The sequence below is a fragment of the Oncorhynchus keta genome, chromosome 35 (genome assembly GCF_023373465.1).
Source record: "Oncorhynchus keta strain PuntledgeMale-10-30-2019 chromosome 35, Oket_V2, whole genome shotgun sequence".
Classification (NCBI taxonomy): Eukaryota; Metazoa; Chordata; class Actinopteri; order Salmoniformes; family Salmonidae; genus Oncorhynchus; species Oncorhynchus keta.
This window is the reverse complement of record NC_068455.1, coordinates 46982958-46997628: the sequence shown is the minus strand read 5'-3', so window position 1 is coordinate 46997628 and position 14671 is coordinate 46982958. Positions and strand designations below refer to the sequence as shown.

The 14671-nt window shown below is 39.4% G+C and overlaps 1 protein-coding gene across 3 annotated transcripts in view; it reads left to right on the top strand.

Moving 5' to 3' along the window:
- Nucleotides 1-8597: 8597 nt before the first annotated feature.
- LOC118368561 (leucine-rich repeat and fibronectin type-III domain-containing protein 2) overlaps nt 8598-14671 on the top strand; it is a 233100-nt gene continuing 227026 nt past the window's right edge. The window contains exon 1 of one of the 3 annotated variants that reach the window (XM_035752754.2): nt 8598-9102. The gene's annotated coding sequence lies outside the window, so the exon portion shown is untranslated. The remainder of the gene's footprint in view (nt 9103-14671) is intronic. The other 2 variants (XR_004822372.2, XR_004822371.2) reach the window with 2 other exon arrangements.

Sequence of the window (14671 nt, the reverse complement as noted above, 5' to 3'; positions counted from 1 at the left end):
TGGCTTTTACTAATGAGGTTACTTTTTATAACAAAGTCTTGTTTACGTTTCGGTATACTGTTGACATCCCAAAGTGGTTGAATGTTGAATCCATTCAAAGTAGGAGCAGAGCCATTTGACTAGTGGCAGCAGTCCCCGTGATCCACTGAAATAGAGTTGCAAGGGCTTGGAGGGATTATTAAGAGCTGTAATTACAATATTAAATGCTGATTTAATTTCTACACAAGAGAAGAACCAGCTTCGGTAGACCTATAAACCCTTCATAAGGCCTACATTTTATTTATCAGCAAATGTCATATAAATGGTGACAAAAGACTTGTACTACAAATCACAAAGCACCAGATGTAAAGACCTGTTATTTATAACATTTACTGTATCTCTAGCTTAAATTGACAGATTTTGAAGGGGAAGTTTTACATTTTGTTACACTATATATACAAAGTATGTGGACACCGCTTCAAACAAGTGGATTTGGCTATTTCAGCTACACCTGTTGCCGACAGGTGTATAAAATCGAGCACAAATCCATGCAATCTCCATAGACAAACATTGGCAGTAGAATGGCCTTACTAAACGTGGCACAATAATAACCAACAAGTCAGTTAGTCAAATTTCTGCCCTGCTAGATCTGCCCCGGTGAACTGTAAGTGCTGTTATTGTGATGTGGAAACGTCTAGGAGCAAAAACGGCTCAGCCGCGATGTGGTAGGCCACACAAGCTCACAGAACGGGACCGTTTGAAGTCCTGAAGTGCGTAATGCGTAAAAATCATCTGTCCTTGGTTGCGGAACCCCAAACTGCTTCTGGAAGTAACGTCAGCACAAGAACTGTTTGTCGGGAGCTTCATGAAATGGGTTTTCATGGCCGAGCAACCGCACACAAGCCTAAGATCAACATGCAGAATGCCAAGCATCGCCTGGAGTGGTGTAAAGCTCACCACCATTGGACGAATCTGAGTTTGTCGGTTGCCAGGAGAACGCTACCTGCTTGAATGCATAGTACTAACTGTAAAGTTTGGTGGATTCGGAATAATATTCTGGGACTGTTTTTCATGGTTTGCGCTAGGTCCCTTAGTTCCAGTGAAAGGAAATCTGTTTGGGGAAAGCCATTTCCTGTTTCAGCATGACAATAACCCTGTGCACAAAGCAAGGTCCGTACAGAAATGGTTTGTCAAGTGGAAGAACTTGACTGGCCTGCACAGAGCCCTGACCTCAACCCCATCAAACACTTTTAGGATGAATTGGAACGCTGACTGTGCCCCAGGCTTAATCGCCCAACATCGGTGCCCGACTTCACTAATGTTTGTGGCTGAATGGAAGCACATCTAGTGTGGAAAGCCTTCACAGAAGAGGGTTATAGCAGTAAAGGGGGGACCAACTCAATATTAATGCCCATGATTTTAGATTGAGATCTTCGACAAGCAGGTGTCTACATACCATGTAGTGTAGAACTATCAATCAGTGATATTGTTCCGTCAGTCATGCTTTTTTCAATGCCATCATTGTTACGAAATGATCATAATACTGCAGTTTAATGCTTTAACATGTTCTCAATTTCTTTTAAAAGAGCAGCTTCTGCTAATTTGAAGGAAAGATTCACCCATTTTGAATGTTATGTAGTTTCCTAGGTTCCTTTTGTGTTTTCATGTCTATCTGAGCTATTGCCGTTCAAGCAGGTAGAAATACAGCCCGTAAGATGAGAGTTGCATCATGACACTCTTCTGCCTCCTTAATCTTGTACCATATGTTGTAGTGCTGTGTAAATTGATTTTTCGGTATAAAAATGTTATACAGTCACCTCCAAAATATTTGGCACCCTTGATAAAGATGAGCAAAACAAGACTGTATAAAATAAATAATACAATTGCTGAGCTATATTAAAGGCAAAAAAAAATGGAAAAGGTGCTTGTTTATTTTATACCAATTCAATTGCTCAGAGAAAGTATGAAAGAGTATTAGGGCCAATTTAATTACAAAAGAAAATGGTGTTGAGTGGTGGTAAATAAAATAACATGGCTAGTTAGCTTTTTTCTTCAACTTGTATTTATTTAGGGGAACCCATTGAGACCAGAGTCTCAATTACAATGGCACCCTAAGTACAACAATACAAATTCAAAATGATCAATACAACATTTATTTACTACAAATTACAGTCAACACTACAGCTTGAAACACCACATATACAATTATTTTACAATCCAAACAGTTTCAATTCTCATTCAATTCATTCACCATTTAAAGTCCTAAACGGCACTAGAGAGTGAAAATGTAGGGAGTTTTGTAGGCTATTCCAAACAATGGGGGGCACTAAAACTACAGGTGTAGATCGGTACTTACTAGTGGAAACTCAAGAGTTAACCATTCCAGTGAACAGGTTTGGTGTCTCATATTGTTTTGTTTTAACAGTGAAGTCAGGTAGGTAAGCAGCTTGTGCCATCGAGCTTTGTAAACAAAAGGTAGCAATGAAGTGATCTACGGGAGTTTAATGAGGACCATCCAACCTTTTGATACCTGATGCAGTGTACCTGTGATAAAGCTAAGGGCACTATGGTAGACCGCATCCAAAGCTTTAAGAGTAATGTTTTCTTGCATTTCGATAAATGGTGTCACCATAGCATTTGAAGTCATCTAGTTTGTGTAAGTAAATATATAATATCATTAATTAAGCTATTGTTGCTAAAATGTTGAAATGAGTTTCATTATCATGATGATAAATGATAATTGCTAGCTGGCTCTGTGAAATTACATATATTTTGCCCAATCGACATGTTCATTGTGATTTAAAAAGAAAGAATCTGGTGTACTGCAAGGAGGGAGAGGGGTGATACCTGGCCAATGCAATGGCGAGGACAGTTAAAAAGGAGGGGTCACGCATGACTATAGCAGAGTTGATCAGTAGTGGGCCGTGGGTAAAATCACTGGGGAAACCAAATCTCCCCCCTCAAAAAAAACAAATATTGTTGTGATATTTGCATTGTTTGCTCTATAACCTTTTAGTTTATACAGTGCATTCGGAAAGTATTCAGACCTTGTGACTTTTTCACATTTTGATACGTTACAGCCTTATTCTAAAATGACAACGCAAAAACAGGTTTTTATACATTTTTGCAAATGCTTTAAAAAACAACAACTAATAGCACATTTACATACGTTTTTACATACGAAGCTTTACTCAATACTTTGTTGGCAGCAATTACATCCTCGAGTCTTCTTGGGTATGACGCTACCAGCTTGGCACACCTGTATTTGCGGACTTTCTCCCATTCTTCTCTGCAGATCCTCTCACGCTCTGTCTGTTTGGGTGGGGAGCATCGCTGCTCTCTGCTGGGCCACTCAAGGACATTCAGAGACTTGTCCCGAAGCCACTCCTGTGTTGTCTTGGCTGTGTGCTTAGGGTTGTTGTTCTGTTGGAAGGTGAACCTTCACCCCGGTCCTGAGCGCTCTGGAGCAGGTTTTCATCAAGGATCTCTCTTTACTTTGCTCCGTTAATATTTCCCTCGATCCTGACTAGTCTCCCAGTCCCTGCTGCTGAAAAACATCCCCACAGCATGATTCTGCCACCACCATGTTTCACCGTAGGGATGGTGCCAGGTCTCCTCCAGACGTGACGCTTGGCATTCAGGCCAAAGAGTTCGATCTTGGTTATATCAGACCAGATCATTTTGTTTCTCATGAACTGAGAGTCCCTTAAGTTTATATTGGCAAACTCTAAGCGGGCTGTCATGTGCCTTTTACTGAGGAGTGGCTTCCGTCTGGCCACTCTACCATAAAGGCCTGATTGGTGGAGTGCTGCAGAGATGGTTGTCCTTCTGGTAGGTTCTCCCATGTCCACAGAGGAACTCTGGAGCTCTTTCAGATTTACCTTCAGGTTCTTGGTCGTTGAACTTAACACAGGTGGACTCCAATCAAGTTGTAGAAACATCTTAAGGATGATCAATGAGAACAGTATGCACCTGAGCTCAATTTCTAGTCTCATAGAAAATGGTCTGGATACTTATTTAAATAAGATATTTCGGTTTTTTATAGATTTGCAAAAAAATCTGTAAACCTGTTTTCGAATTGTCATTATGGAGTAATGTGTGTAGATTGATCAGGAAATGTTTTTATTTAATACATTTTAGAATAAGGCTGGAGCGTAACAAAATTAGGAAAAAGGGAAGGTGTCTGAAAAATTTACGAATGCACTGTATACCTTGCCACCATGATATATAGGCCTAAGGCCGAGACAAGAAGATACAGTGGCAGAATAAACTCAACCACACCTTCTTTTCATCACAAAAGCTGAGAGCAACCTCTGTTCGGTGAAGTCCACAAAGCATAATGCATGTAACAAATTGTTACATGACCTACAGTATGGTCAAGCAAGTTAATGTCTCCAAAATGTTTAGACTACTTAAACAACTATTGGTATCAAAGCACAAGGCGAGACCCAAATGCAGACACAGGAGGCAGAAGGTTGGAGTCTTACAATGTTTATTAATCCAAAGGGGTAGGCAAGAGAATGGTCGTGGACAGGCAAAAATGTCAAAACCAGATCAGAGTCCAGGAGGTACAAAGTGGCAGGCAGGCAGAATGGTCAGGCAGTCGGGTACAACGTCCAGAAACAGGCAAGGGTCAAAACCGGGAGGACTAGAAAAAGGAAAATGCAAAAAGCAATAGAACCGGAAAAACGCTGGTTGACTTGGAAACGAACTGGCACAGAGAGAGGAAACACAGGGATAAATACACTGATACAGAGAGACAGGAAACACAGGGATAAATACACTGGTACAGAGAGACAGGAAACACAGGGATAAATACACCACGAAAAACAAGCGACACCTGGAGGGGGTGGAGACAATCACAAGGACAGGGGAAAGCTACATCCACTATTCCAGCACCATTTAAACTTCAACATCATCAAATCATCGATGCTTAGTCTAATACAGTGACAACTAAAAGATACCAAAAACTATTTAGTCCAATCAACATGAGCTAAATATGATGTGGCTGTCCATGGTTCTGATTTATTCTGGCCTAACTTCCTTTCATGGGTAACGATGAGCCAGCTAGTTAACATTAGCCCACTACATCTAGCTACATATTGAACTTCCATCCTCTCAGGCCAGCATCACAATGTATGAAATTATGGTTGGATCAGAATCGCCGTTATAATCATTGGCCAGTACGGATAATTAAATAAAACCACACATCCAAATCCCTGTCTCCATCCATGGCTAATTAATAAGGAAATGGACAATTTTAGCTAGCTAGCCACCGGTGGACAACAACACAATGAGATGCGACAATTCAAGTTTTCTTCTGCCAATTACGTTTAGCTTTTGATTGATGTGAAGCCAAATCCAAACTGACTTCCCTTGACAACTTTTTTTTTGTGGCCAGACCATTCACAGTTGAGCGCACTCAGTTTACCTCAACACTGATAAGCTATAATTTGAAAAACTTTATTTTAATCAAATGCTAGTTGGCTTCTCCTGCATTCAATGCCACAGGGGCGGCAACAATGTCATACTCTTTTTGACCAGACAGCATCAGATAGATGGGCTTCAGAGTCAGAGGGGCTCTGTTTCGCTTGCTCAAATGCTTTCTCCGGTGAGATACATTCAGCCTCTTGCAAATTTAAAGAAACTATTAAACACAGAAAGACAAAAGATAAGTGTTTTTTAGTGTTTATAATTTTTTTAAATTATGGGAAGCATGGCTTCCCTTAGCATCCATGAATACATACCACACCACATCAATGGATACACACCATTGACTATGGGAGGGATGAGAGTTGAGGAGGAGTGGTGATACTTGACTAGGGGAGGGATGAGGCTTGAGGATGAGGGATAACACTTGACTAGTGCAGGGTTAACACTAGGAGAGCGTCATGTTGATCATTGTATGTATTATTTATTCAATTGAGAGACTATATGACAACAGGATGAATAGTCATCTTTAACACCATTCATAATTAGTTATATAACATATTATGGCATTACTCATCACTATTTAAAAGTGCTCATGACATGTTATGACAAATGTTATAAAAGCTTTATGAACGGTAATAAAGTGTTAACAACATAACTTAATTAATATATTTGTCCATACTTGTCACTTCTGTAACAACGTTATATCTATGCTCCAGGCATATTAAACTGTGTGTATCTGCGTGTGTGTGTGTGTGCCTGCGTGTGTAGGTCATTCAGGCATCTTGCTGCAGTCTGCTCTTCAGGAGGAGGAAGGGGGTGGAGACACGGAGGACAGTGAGAAGCCACAACCCTTCCCTCAGCCAGAGCTCAGACTATCCCAGGCCCTGACAGACCTTAAGAGCCAGGTTTGGTCAGGAGAAGCCCATTATACTTATTTTATTTAACCTTTTATATTCATACAGTTTTGGTTAACTGAGATTAAGATCTACTTTGCAAGAGAGATCATTTCAAGGTATAGCAGCAGTTGTCAGTCACAAAAGTTACACATATACAGAACAAAGTGAAAACCCAAAACCTTATTTCCATTCATATAATGTCATTTTCTATGACTCATACTTACAGCACAGCACTTGATGGTGTGTTTGTTTGTGATATCCTTCCAAAGAAGATCAATTTATTTTATTTTACATACTGTACAGTATATGCATGGAATAATTTTTGTATTTAAAATGGCCCCCCAAAAAATATATATATGCCATCCATAGCCTGCACTCACATAGTGAATGGAGGTTAGGTTTTCAATTCTCTGGTAACAGACATTCCTGCAGTCAGCATGCCAATTGCATGCTCCCTTAAAACTTGAGACATATGTGGCATTAAAAAACTGCAAATTTTAAAGTGTCCTTTTATTGTCCCCAGCTCAAGGTGATCATGCTGTTTAATGAGTTTGTTGATATGCCACACCAGCTGTCAGGTGGATGGATTATATTGGCAAAGGAGAAATGCTCACCAATAGGGATGTAAAACAAATACAGTTTTGTGCGTATGGATTTTTCCCCAGTTCATTAAATATGGGACCAACACTTCACATGTTGCATTTATATTTTTGTTCATTTAAATTTTTGTTCAGTTTAATATGTACACCTATGTAATATTATAGAACCCAAACATTCAGGAACATTTGAATTTAAAGTATGTAAACGTAACATGATGAACAGGAAAGATATTAACTCTCGAGGGTGGCAAATAAAATATAGCTGAAATCCACACCTCCTGGAAATGACACAAAAAAGACCCAGCTGTTTGGTCAACCCAGCATGAGAGTAAAAAATACCCAACTGATGGTTAAATGAACCAATGTTTGGGTAATTTCAACAACCCAACTTGTTGGGTCAAAATAACCCAGCGTGTCTTCTGTCCAATATTTATTGAGCGCTGGGTTACCAAATAACCTAAATTGGGTTGTTTTTAACACAGCATTTTGTGTGTGTGTGTGTGTTTATGGACCTCTATGCAAGATATGTTTGTAACAGCATTTGGGATTGCTCCATCTTGGGAACAGTTATAAATTGAATAACAAAGGAAACCCTGAAACAATTCAGATGTGAAAATACCCTATTCTCTACAAAGTAATTGGAATAATTAAGTGTTTGCTCCTTGAAATTATAGTGTAAGTGGATTTCAGTGCTGCAGCTAGGCACTGTGATCAATGACACAGTGGGAGAGGGAGACAAAGGGAGGCACCTCTCTCTGTCTCCTGCTGTCCACATCGATCATGCATTGCATTGAAGGAAAGAGGAGGGAATAGAGAGCAAACCTCTTCATGAACTCAAAGCAAGGTGAGAACAGCTGCCATATCAGAACATGTCTCCTTCCAGGTTTAAAAACAACAAATAAACATACTTTTCACCTCCCTTAAAAACACAGAGCCCACTCACTTATGTAAGGGTCGTTAATGTTATAGTTTTTTCGTTAAATATGCACAACTTCTTTTCAGGTTTACATATGACCAAAAATGTAGGCTACGTCAGCCAGAGTAATACCATGTAACAATGCATTACACTTTTGTTAAACTGCACATAAAGAATAGTTTAAAAATTAAGGAATATTGCACATTTTTATTCTATAGCTTATCCTACTAAAACTAGCCTGGTATGGAATAGTATGGAATAGTTATTTTATATTGCATTTGATAATGATGCATTGGTCATGTTGTGCCACACCTGCAAAACACATACAATAAAAGCATACTGTTGTCTACTGTATACTTTTTGCAGGGTGTGGCACTCCTACAGTTATAATTACTTGCCATTCAAATCGTTCTTGGTAATATTGTTTGGTAATAAACAAAGGCAAAATATTGCACCATCAGATGGCAGGCAATCTCTCCAACAGCCACTGTAGCTGCTTGATCAAGCATTTTACACACACTAAATCCACTTTGTTAAAACATCAACCTTATTCCTTAGCAGCAAATTACAACACGCCACAATTGAAAACTAAGCTACTCTTTTTGGTGTGTTATTTACTTAATCTTCCTAATGGCAAAGTGTCTTTACTACATGTAAATGTGTAGCTATGTTCTTGCCATGCAACTATTCCCTTCTCCCCTTCTGCCTTTTCTGTGCGTAAACCATTGTGTTGGGTCTCGGGGACTCTCCGCGCTTGGACATGTAATTTTTTCCTGAGAAAAATAACAATTGAATATGCTCTAATTTTAGGCTGAAGCAACACTTTGGTTTATTGTGTTTCTTCATTTCATTCGTGGCCTACTTGTATGTGTCTAGCTCTAAATGATTCATTTAATTAAACAACAACTACAAACATGCAACGTTGTTATAGAGGACACACGAATTAGGTAGGGAAATACACGCGAAACTATAGTGCCACTGTAGCACTTACAAAACCAACAGTAAGATGTGCATGCAGAGCTCCAACTAAGGCATTTTCTAACACATTTGAGGGGAACTATACAAGTATGCTGTGAAGCTGTTGTCGCCTCTTGTCTTTATCGGTGTTACATTTTTCCCGAGGAGTCGTGAACGGGAAGGATGCAGCTTTTTAGTTCGTTTTGCAGTTTGTCTATTGGAATAAGACATGATGCCCTGGAAACACATATGTATGTGTAAATAACGACGATGAGAATATAACATTTGATAGCCCACTATGGATACGTATCTGGCTGTAAAGGTAAGTGTTGCGCCTTTTAATATATTATACCATTGTCGGAGATGATCATTCTCTTAAATATTGTTATAAGGGCACTATAAAAAGAAAGACCTACTACTGAAAGCCTCTTGAATATGGTTTAGTAGTAAATATGTATTTTATGGGTTTTACAGCCTCAGTTGATGATGCTTGGATGGAAAACAATTAACATAGGCTACATAGATAAACCCACTTGAGTGATAATGTGTGTGGGATTTATTGTATTAGGTTCACAACAAGTGTATTTTTATATTGCATTTTAGCTTCAACAATCACACATCTATACAAGCTTCAGATAGTTGGAAGATGCACTTTATAGGTTAGAAATCGAGTCGTCTCAGAGTAGGCTATTTATTTGACGACATGTAGAAATACAGCAACCTGCAACATTTTTGCATCGCCTTATTGAGCAAAACAGAAATATATACCGATGTGATTTCACTACACAGGTTTACCAAAATGTAACTCAAGCCACGGTCAGTGAAAATTGTTTCGAGATCTGGAACCTAAATCATTTTCCAAGTTCTGCAGTGTGTTGGATGGTTTGAGGGGTTAATTCAACCGCAGCCATAGACTATATGCGAAAGCATGCGAACATAAAGTGGCATATGTGTGTTTATAATGTGAAGATTTTGCACAGATTGAAATTCGGGGTTCTAATTTGTATCACGTCGATCCTACATCATATGTAGCCTACATATATTTTGTGGCGAAGTGTGTGCTTGCTTTCATCCGTGTTTGGGTAGGGACTGGTGTGTGTTGCTTTTCAAGGGGGTTAAGTATGTGCACGCCCAATAACTAATGTGTGGGATTTTTAAACATGTCTCTCTAGCCTATTATTGTAGCCTATGTGATAATTGAAACTATGACTCCACTATAAGGAACTTGACATCACAATAATTATAGCCATCTTTAATGACACTGATGAAAAAACGTTGTGCATGTGTTTTTGGGGAGACCGGAAGAGGGAGAGAAAGTGTGTGCGTGTGTCTGTGCTATACGAATTAGCTTTGTAAACCACTGGTGTAGATTAACAGTGAAATGGTTACTTCCCAACAATGCAGAGAGGAAAATTGAAAAATAGTATAAAAAACTATCATGAAGACTCAATACACAATGAGTAACAATAACTTGGCTAAATACATGGGGTACAAGTACCGAGGAGTAAGATGCAGATTAGGTAGGTAGGTATATGTAAATATGTGACCGACCAGCTCCATTTGTCTTATGTAGCAACATTTGAAATTGTGTTTTTTACATTGGACAGACATTTTTGCATAGAGACAGAGCTAGAAAATAGCATATCATACTCTACAGTTGAGGAACAGTGGGAAAGTAATTATGATTTGAAAGTTGATAAAATTGTAACCTCACTTTTGAGAAAATGCCCCTTGAATGATTTTTGGGACACCTACTGGAGATTTCGTCTTTGTCTACACCCATTCAGCATCGTTCTCATAAGCCCTATGTGAGGTCATGTACTAAAAAACCAAAGCTTTCAAAGATTAAAGGCTGGTTTATACTAAGGTTGTGTTTTTAAATTCAATCTGGAGTGCAAGAGTGCGCACAGAGTGCTGAAGAATTGCATTATGGGCCCTAAAAGCACAGAAATAGTGTCCACTGCTTGTATGCTTCGTATTTTAGCAAATGTAGTACGACACCTGGGAACTTTTGGCATACTAACTATATCCTTACTATGACCAATAAGCATACTATATACTAAATATAATTTACGCCAAAAATAGTACGGTTAGTGCGGTCAGTATGAGTATTCGAACATAGCTCTAGTTTCCTGAAACGAGTCACATATAGGTATGGGTAAAGTGACTAGGCAACAGGATAGATAATAAACAGTTGCAGCAGTGTATGTCATGAGTCAAAATAGACTCATGACATCTGCTTAAACTTCATGCTCCTTTTTTGATTGTAATTACATGTCAGGCTACATGCATGATCCAAACAGCACTTGCACGCAATTATAATTGTAATGTCTGAACACTCTGAAGGACGGGTTAGACCTACATTTTATCAGGGTTTTTTTCTTTCTCAAGTCAATCCCACAAAATAGGGATTAGATTGAACAGATATAACATTCTTATTCCAACATAAAGCAGAGTTAATATTTCAAGTGCTTGGTGTGGCATAGAATGAACAGACATTGGGCTCTCAAGCCCACAATGAATACATGGTGAATATACTAACGCGCCCCACAGGACATACAGTACACTAGTTGAATCAACGTTGTTTCCCCATAATTTCAATTAAATAATGTTGAACCAACGTGGAATAGACAATAAATTGATGTCTGTGCCCAGTGGGGTGTCACTACACCACAAAGACACTTGCTGTTTTATGTATTGTGAAGGCTTTTCAAAAAACAAACAAGCCAAGAGATTTGATCAAACTGCCCCATTGTTTAGCTGCATGTGGCATTCTTCCATTTTTTCGTTTTGACACACACACACACACACACACACACACACACACACACACACACACACACACACACACACACACACACACACACACACACACACACACACACACACACACACACACACACACACACACACACACACACACACACACACGAGAGAGAGAAAGATCTTACAACATGTGAAGGGGAGGGATTTGTTTCTAATTCTGAGTACACACGTTCTCAAAATGACACTCTAGACAAACAAACCTGCATTTTTACCATGGTATATTTAACTACTGCACAATGGGGATTGACTATTGCCCATGTGCACTGTTGTTGACCCTGATATGGATATAACTACAGATATCCACTTTGCGTTACAAACCAGGCGATTCATTCCCAATACATGGTGTCTGCCAAGCGCTAACATCTGTCAGGGGTTAATGCTGAATGTGCACACTGCCAATCATTGAAAGAGATATAGGTCTGGTATGACAAGCAAACACAATCAGTGGACACATCACATGGATGCTGGGTTGTGCTGAAATGTAGGCCAATGCTACTCCAGGGATATCTTGGATCTATGCAGGAGCCAACAACGGAAAGTTGTTTTTGTGCGTGGGAAATTATGAAGAGAAAGAAAGAAAGAGAGTTAGAGGGATACAGAGAGAGGGAAAGAGACAGACAAACAAACAAAGATAGAAAGAAGGAGAATTATATTAGTGAACAATTTAAGATGATTAAAGATGGATATGACAGGCCACTTTCAACCGTGGTCATTTGCATACACTGTGTATACACCCTCAAAAATACAAGTCCTGTTATGTGTGTTTGTTTTGGTTATGACATGATGACAAGTGGTCCCTGATGGTGGTGAATGAAGGATAGGTAGAGTAGCATAAATGGATCCAAAGAGGGCATGAGGAGGTTGGGAATAGGAAAACATAGGGGGTGGGGAATCCTTCCAAATAACATTGAAGTTTTTGTCTCAGATGATATGTTGCATAATATGATACACTTAAAAAAATATATCAGGCACGAAACAAACAACAATAGAATACAATTACTAATGGTGCACGCAACGTGTTTTGACAGATGTCTTCCTCAGGCAGTCTATAATATTCCTGATGATAACACAAGTTGAGGTGCACCTCAAGGGCCTGTTCTAACTAGGATTAAACAGGAACCCGGTTACTGAGATTTACCGATATTCCCCACCCAAAACCACTCCCCTTTCCCGGGATAAATCAGAACATTATAATAACTGATTTATATCAACAGCATGACCTGAAATGGAACTGTTAAATTATATGCAATGTCTAAATCTGGCTTATCTATGGTCTTCTCTGCTCTATGCAATATCAATCATCAACTCTCATGGTGGGGACAGACAGCCCATGTCAGTTTGGAGTGCAGTTCACAATGCATGTAGACCTACAGTTGAAGTAGGACGTTTACATACACTTAGGTTGGAGTCATTAAAACTCGTTTTTCAACCACTCCACAAATTTCTTGTTAACAAACTAGAGTTATGGCAAGTCGGTAAGGACATCTAGTGTGGGCATGACACAAGTAGTTTTTCCAACAATTGTTTACAGACAGAATATTTCACTTATCACTGTATCACAATTCCAGTGGGTCAATAGTTGACATACAGTAAGTTGACTGTGCCTTTAAATATCTTGGAAAATTCCTCTAGGAAACAGAAGCGTTCTGTCTCCTAGAGATGAACGTACTTTGCTGCGAAAAGTGCAAATCAATCCCAAAACAACAGCAAAGGACCTTAGCCATAAAGGGACAGTTGGAGAGAACCGAGAAACTAATGAAAAAAGCAGAAAAAGGAAAAATTCTGCTAGCTATGGTACTGCGTTTGAAAACGGAACAACTTAATGTAATTGCAAAAACTTGGACGATGAACTAGCACAAACTCTTCAACAAAATCGTCTTCTACAGGAACAACTCAATTTAGCCAAAACTAAATATGACGATATCCACGCCAAGCTAGATAAATCTGACAAGTTATCTACAAACAGGAGCACTCAATTTGATAACATGCATGCAGTTGTGTTGAAGTTAACACTGTTCTACTCTAAATACCGCAGACCGAAGATGATCAGTTAATGAACACAATTACTAAGTTGGATGACAAATCAGCATAATCCATTGAAGTCGCTGACCAAATGATTGATGAGAGAACTCAGGTGATGAGGATGGAAATATTGATTTCTAAGCAAGCAGAGGAAATCTCATCACTGAATCTCTTGTTCTGTACTCAAGACCTCTATCTGCAAACCATGATAGATAAGTTTGAGACCAAAAGGATTAAGAGCAACACATGTGTCCAAAATCCATACTTTAAGTACTCAAGTGGGCTCTGCAATGCAGCGGAATACCACCCTTAGGTAAAATCTGGTGGAATTCCAGAATGGTCACGCGCTAAAGCGTGACTACCCAACCAAGCAACCGGAACCCGGTACTCGAAGGAGTGAAGATGATAGAAGGTTTCAGACTTTGCCTCCCTCATGTGTCCCTCAGTCTTCTCCTCTTGGCCATTCGGCACTGAGTAATATGGTGCCTCTTCGCCAACAAAGCCAAAGCTTTGCTTCTCCTCTTGGCCTTTCAGCCCCAATTTCCCCACAGGATGAATCCAACCCTCTCCGCACGCTTGGCGTGGAACGCCTTAACAAACTCGTCAAAAAAGTCTGCATTGGATGGCTACTCAAACGCTATGGGTTCTGACAGGGTTTAATTGTTGAAGCGAATGTAGAAAAGACACGTGACGAGGTTCATTCGTCTACAACAGCAACACGTGCTTAACTTCTTATGGCTGTGGGGCAGTATTGAGTAGCTTGGATGAATAAGTTGCCCAAAGTAAACGGCCTGCTTCTCAGTCTCAGTTGCTAATATATGCATATTATTATTATTATTGGATAGAAAACACTCTAAAGTTTCTAAAACTTTTTGAACAATGTCTGTGAGTACAACGGAACTCATATGGCAGGTAAAATCCTGAGGAGAAATCAAAACAGGAAGTGAGAAATCTGAGCTTTGTATGTATTCACCAGAGTCCCCAATGAAATCCCCTTGACATATTAATGATGTTGCACTGCCTAGGGGTTTCACTAGATGTCA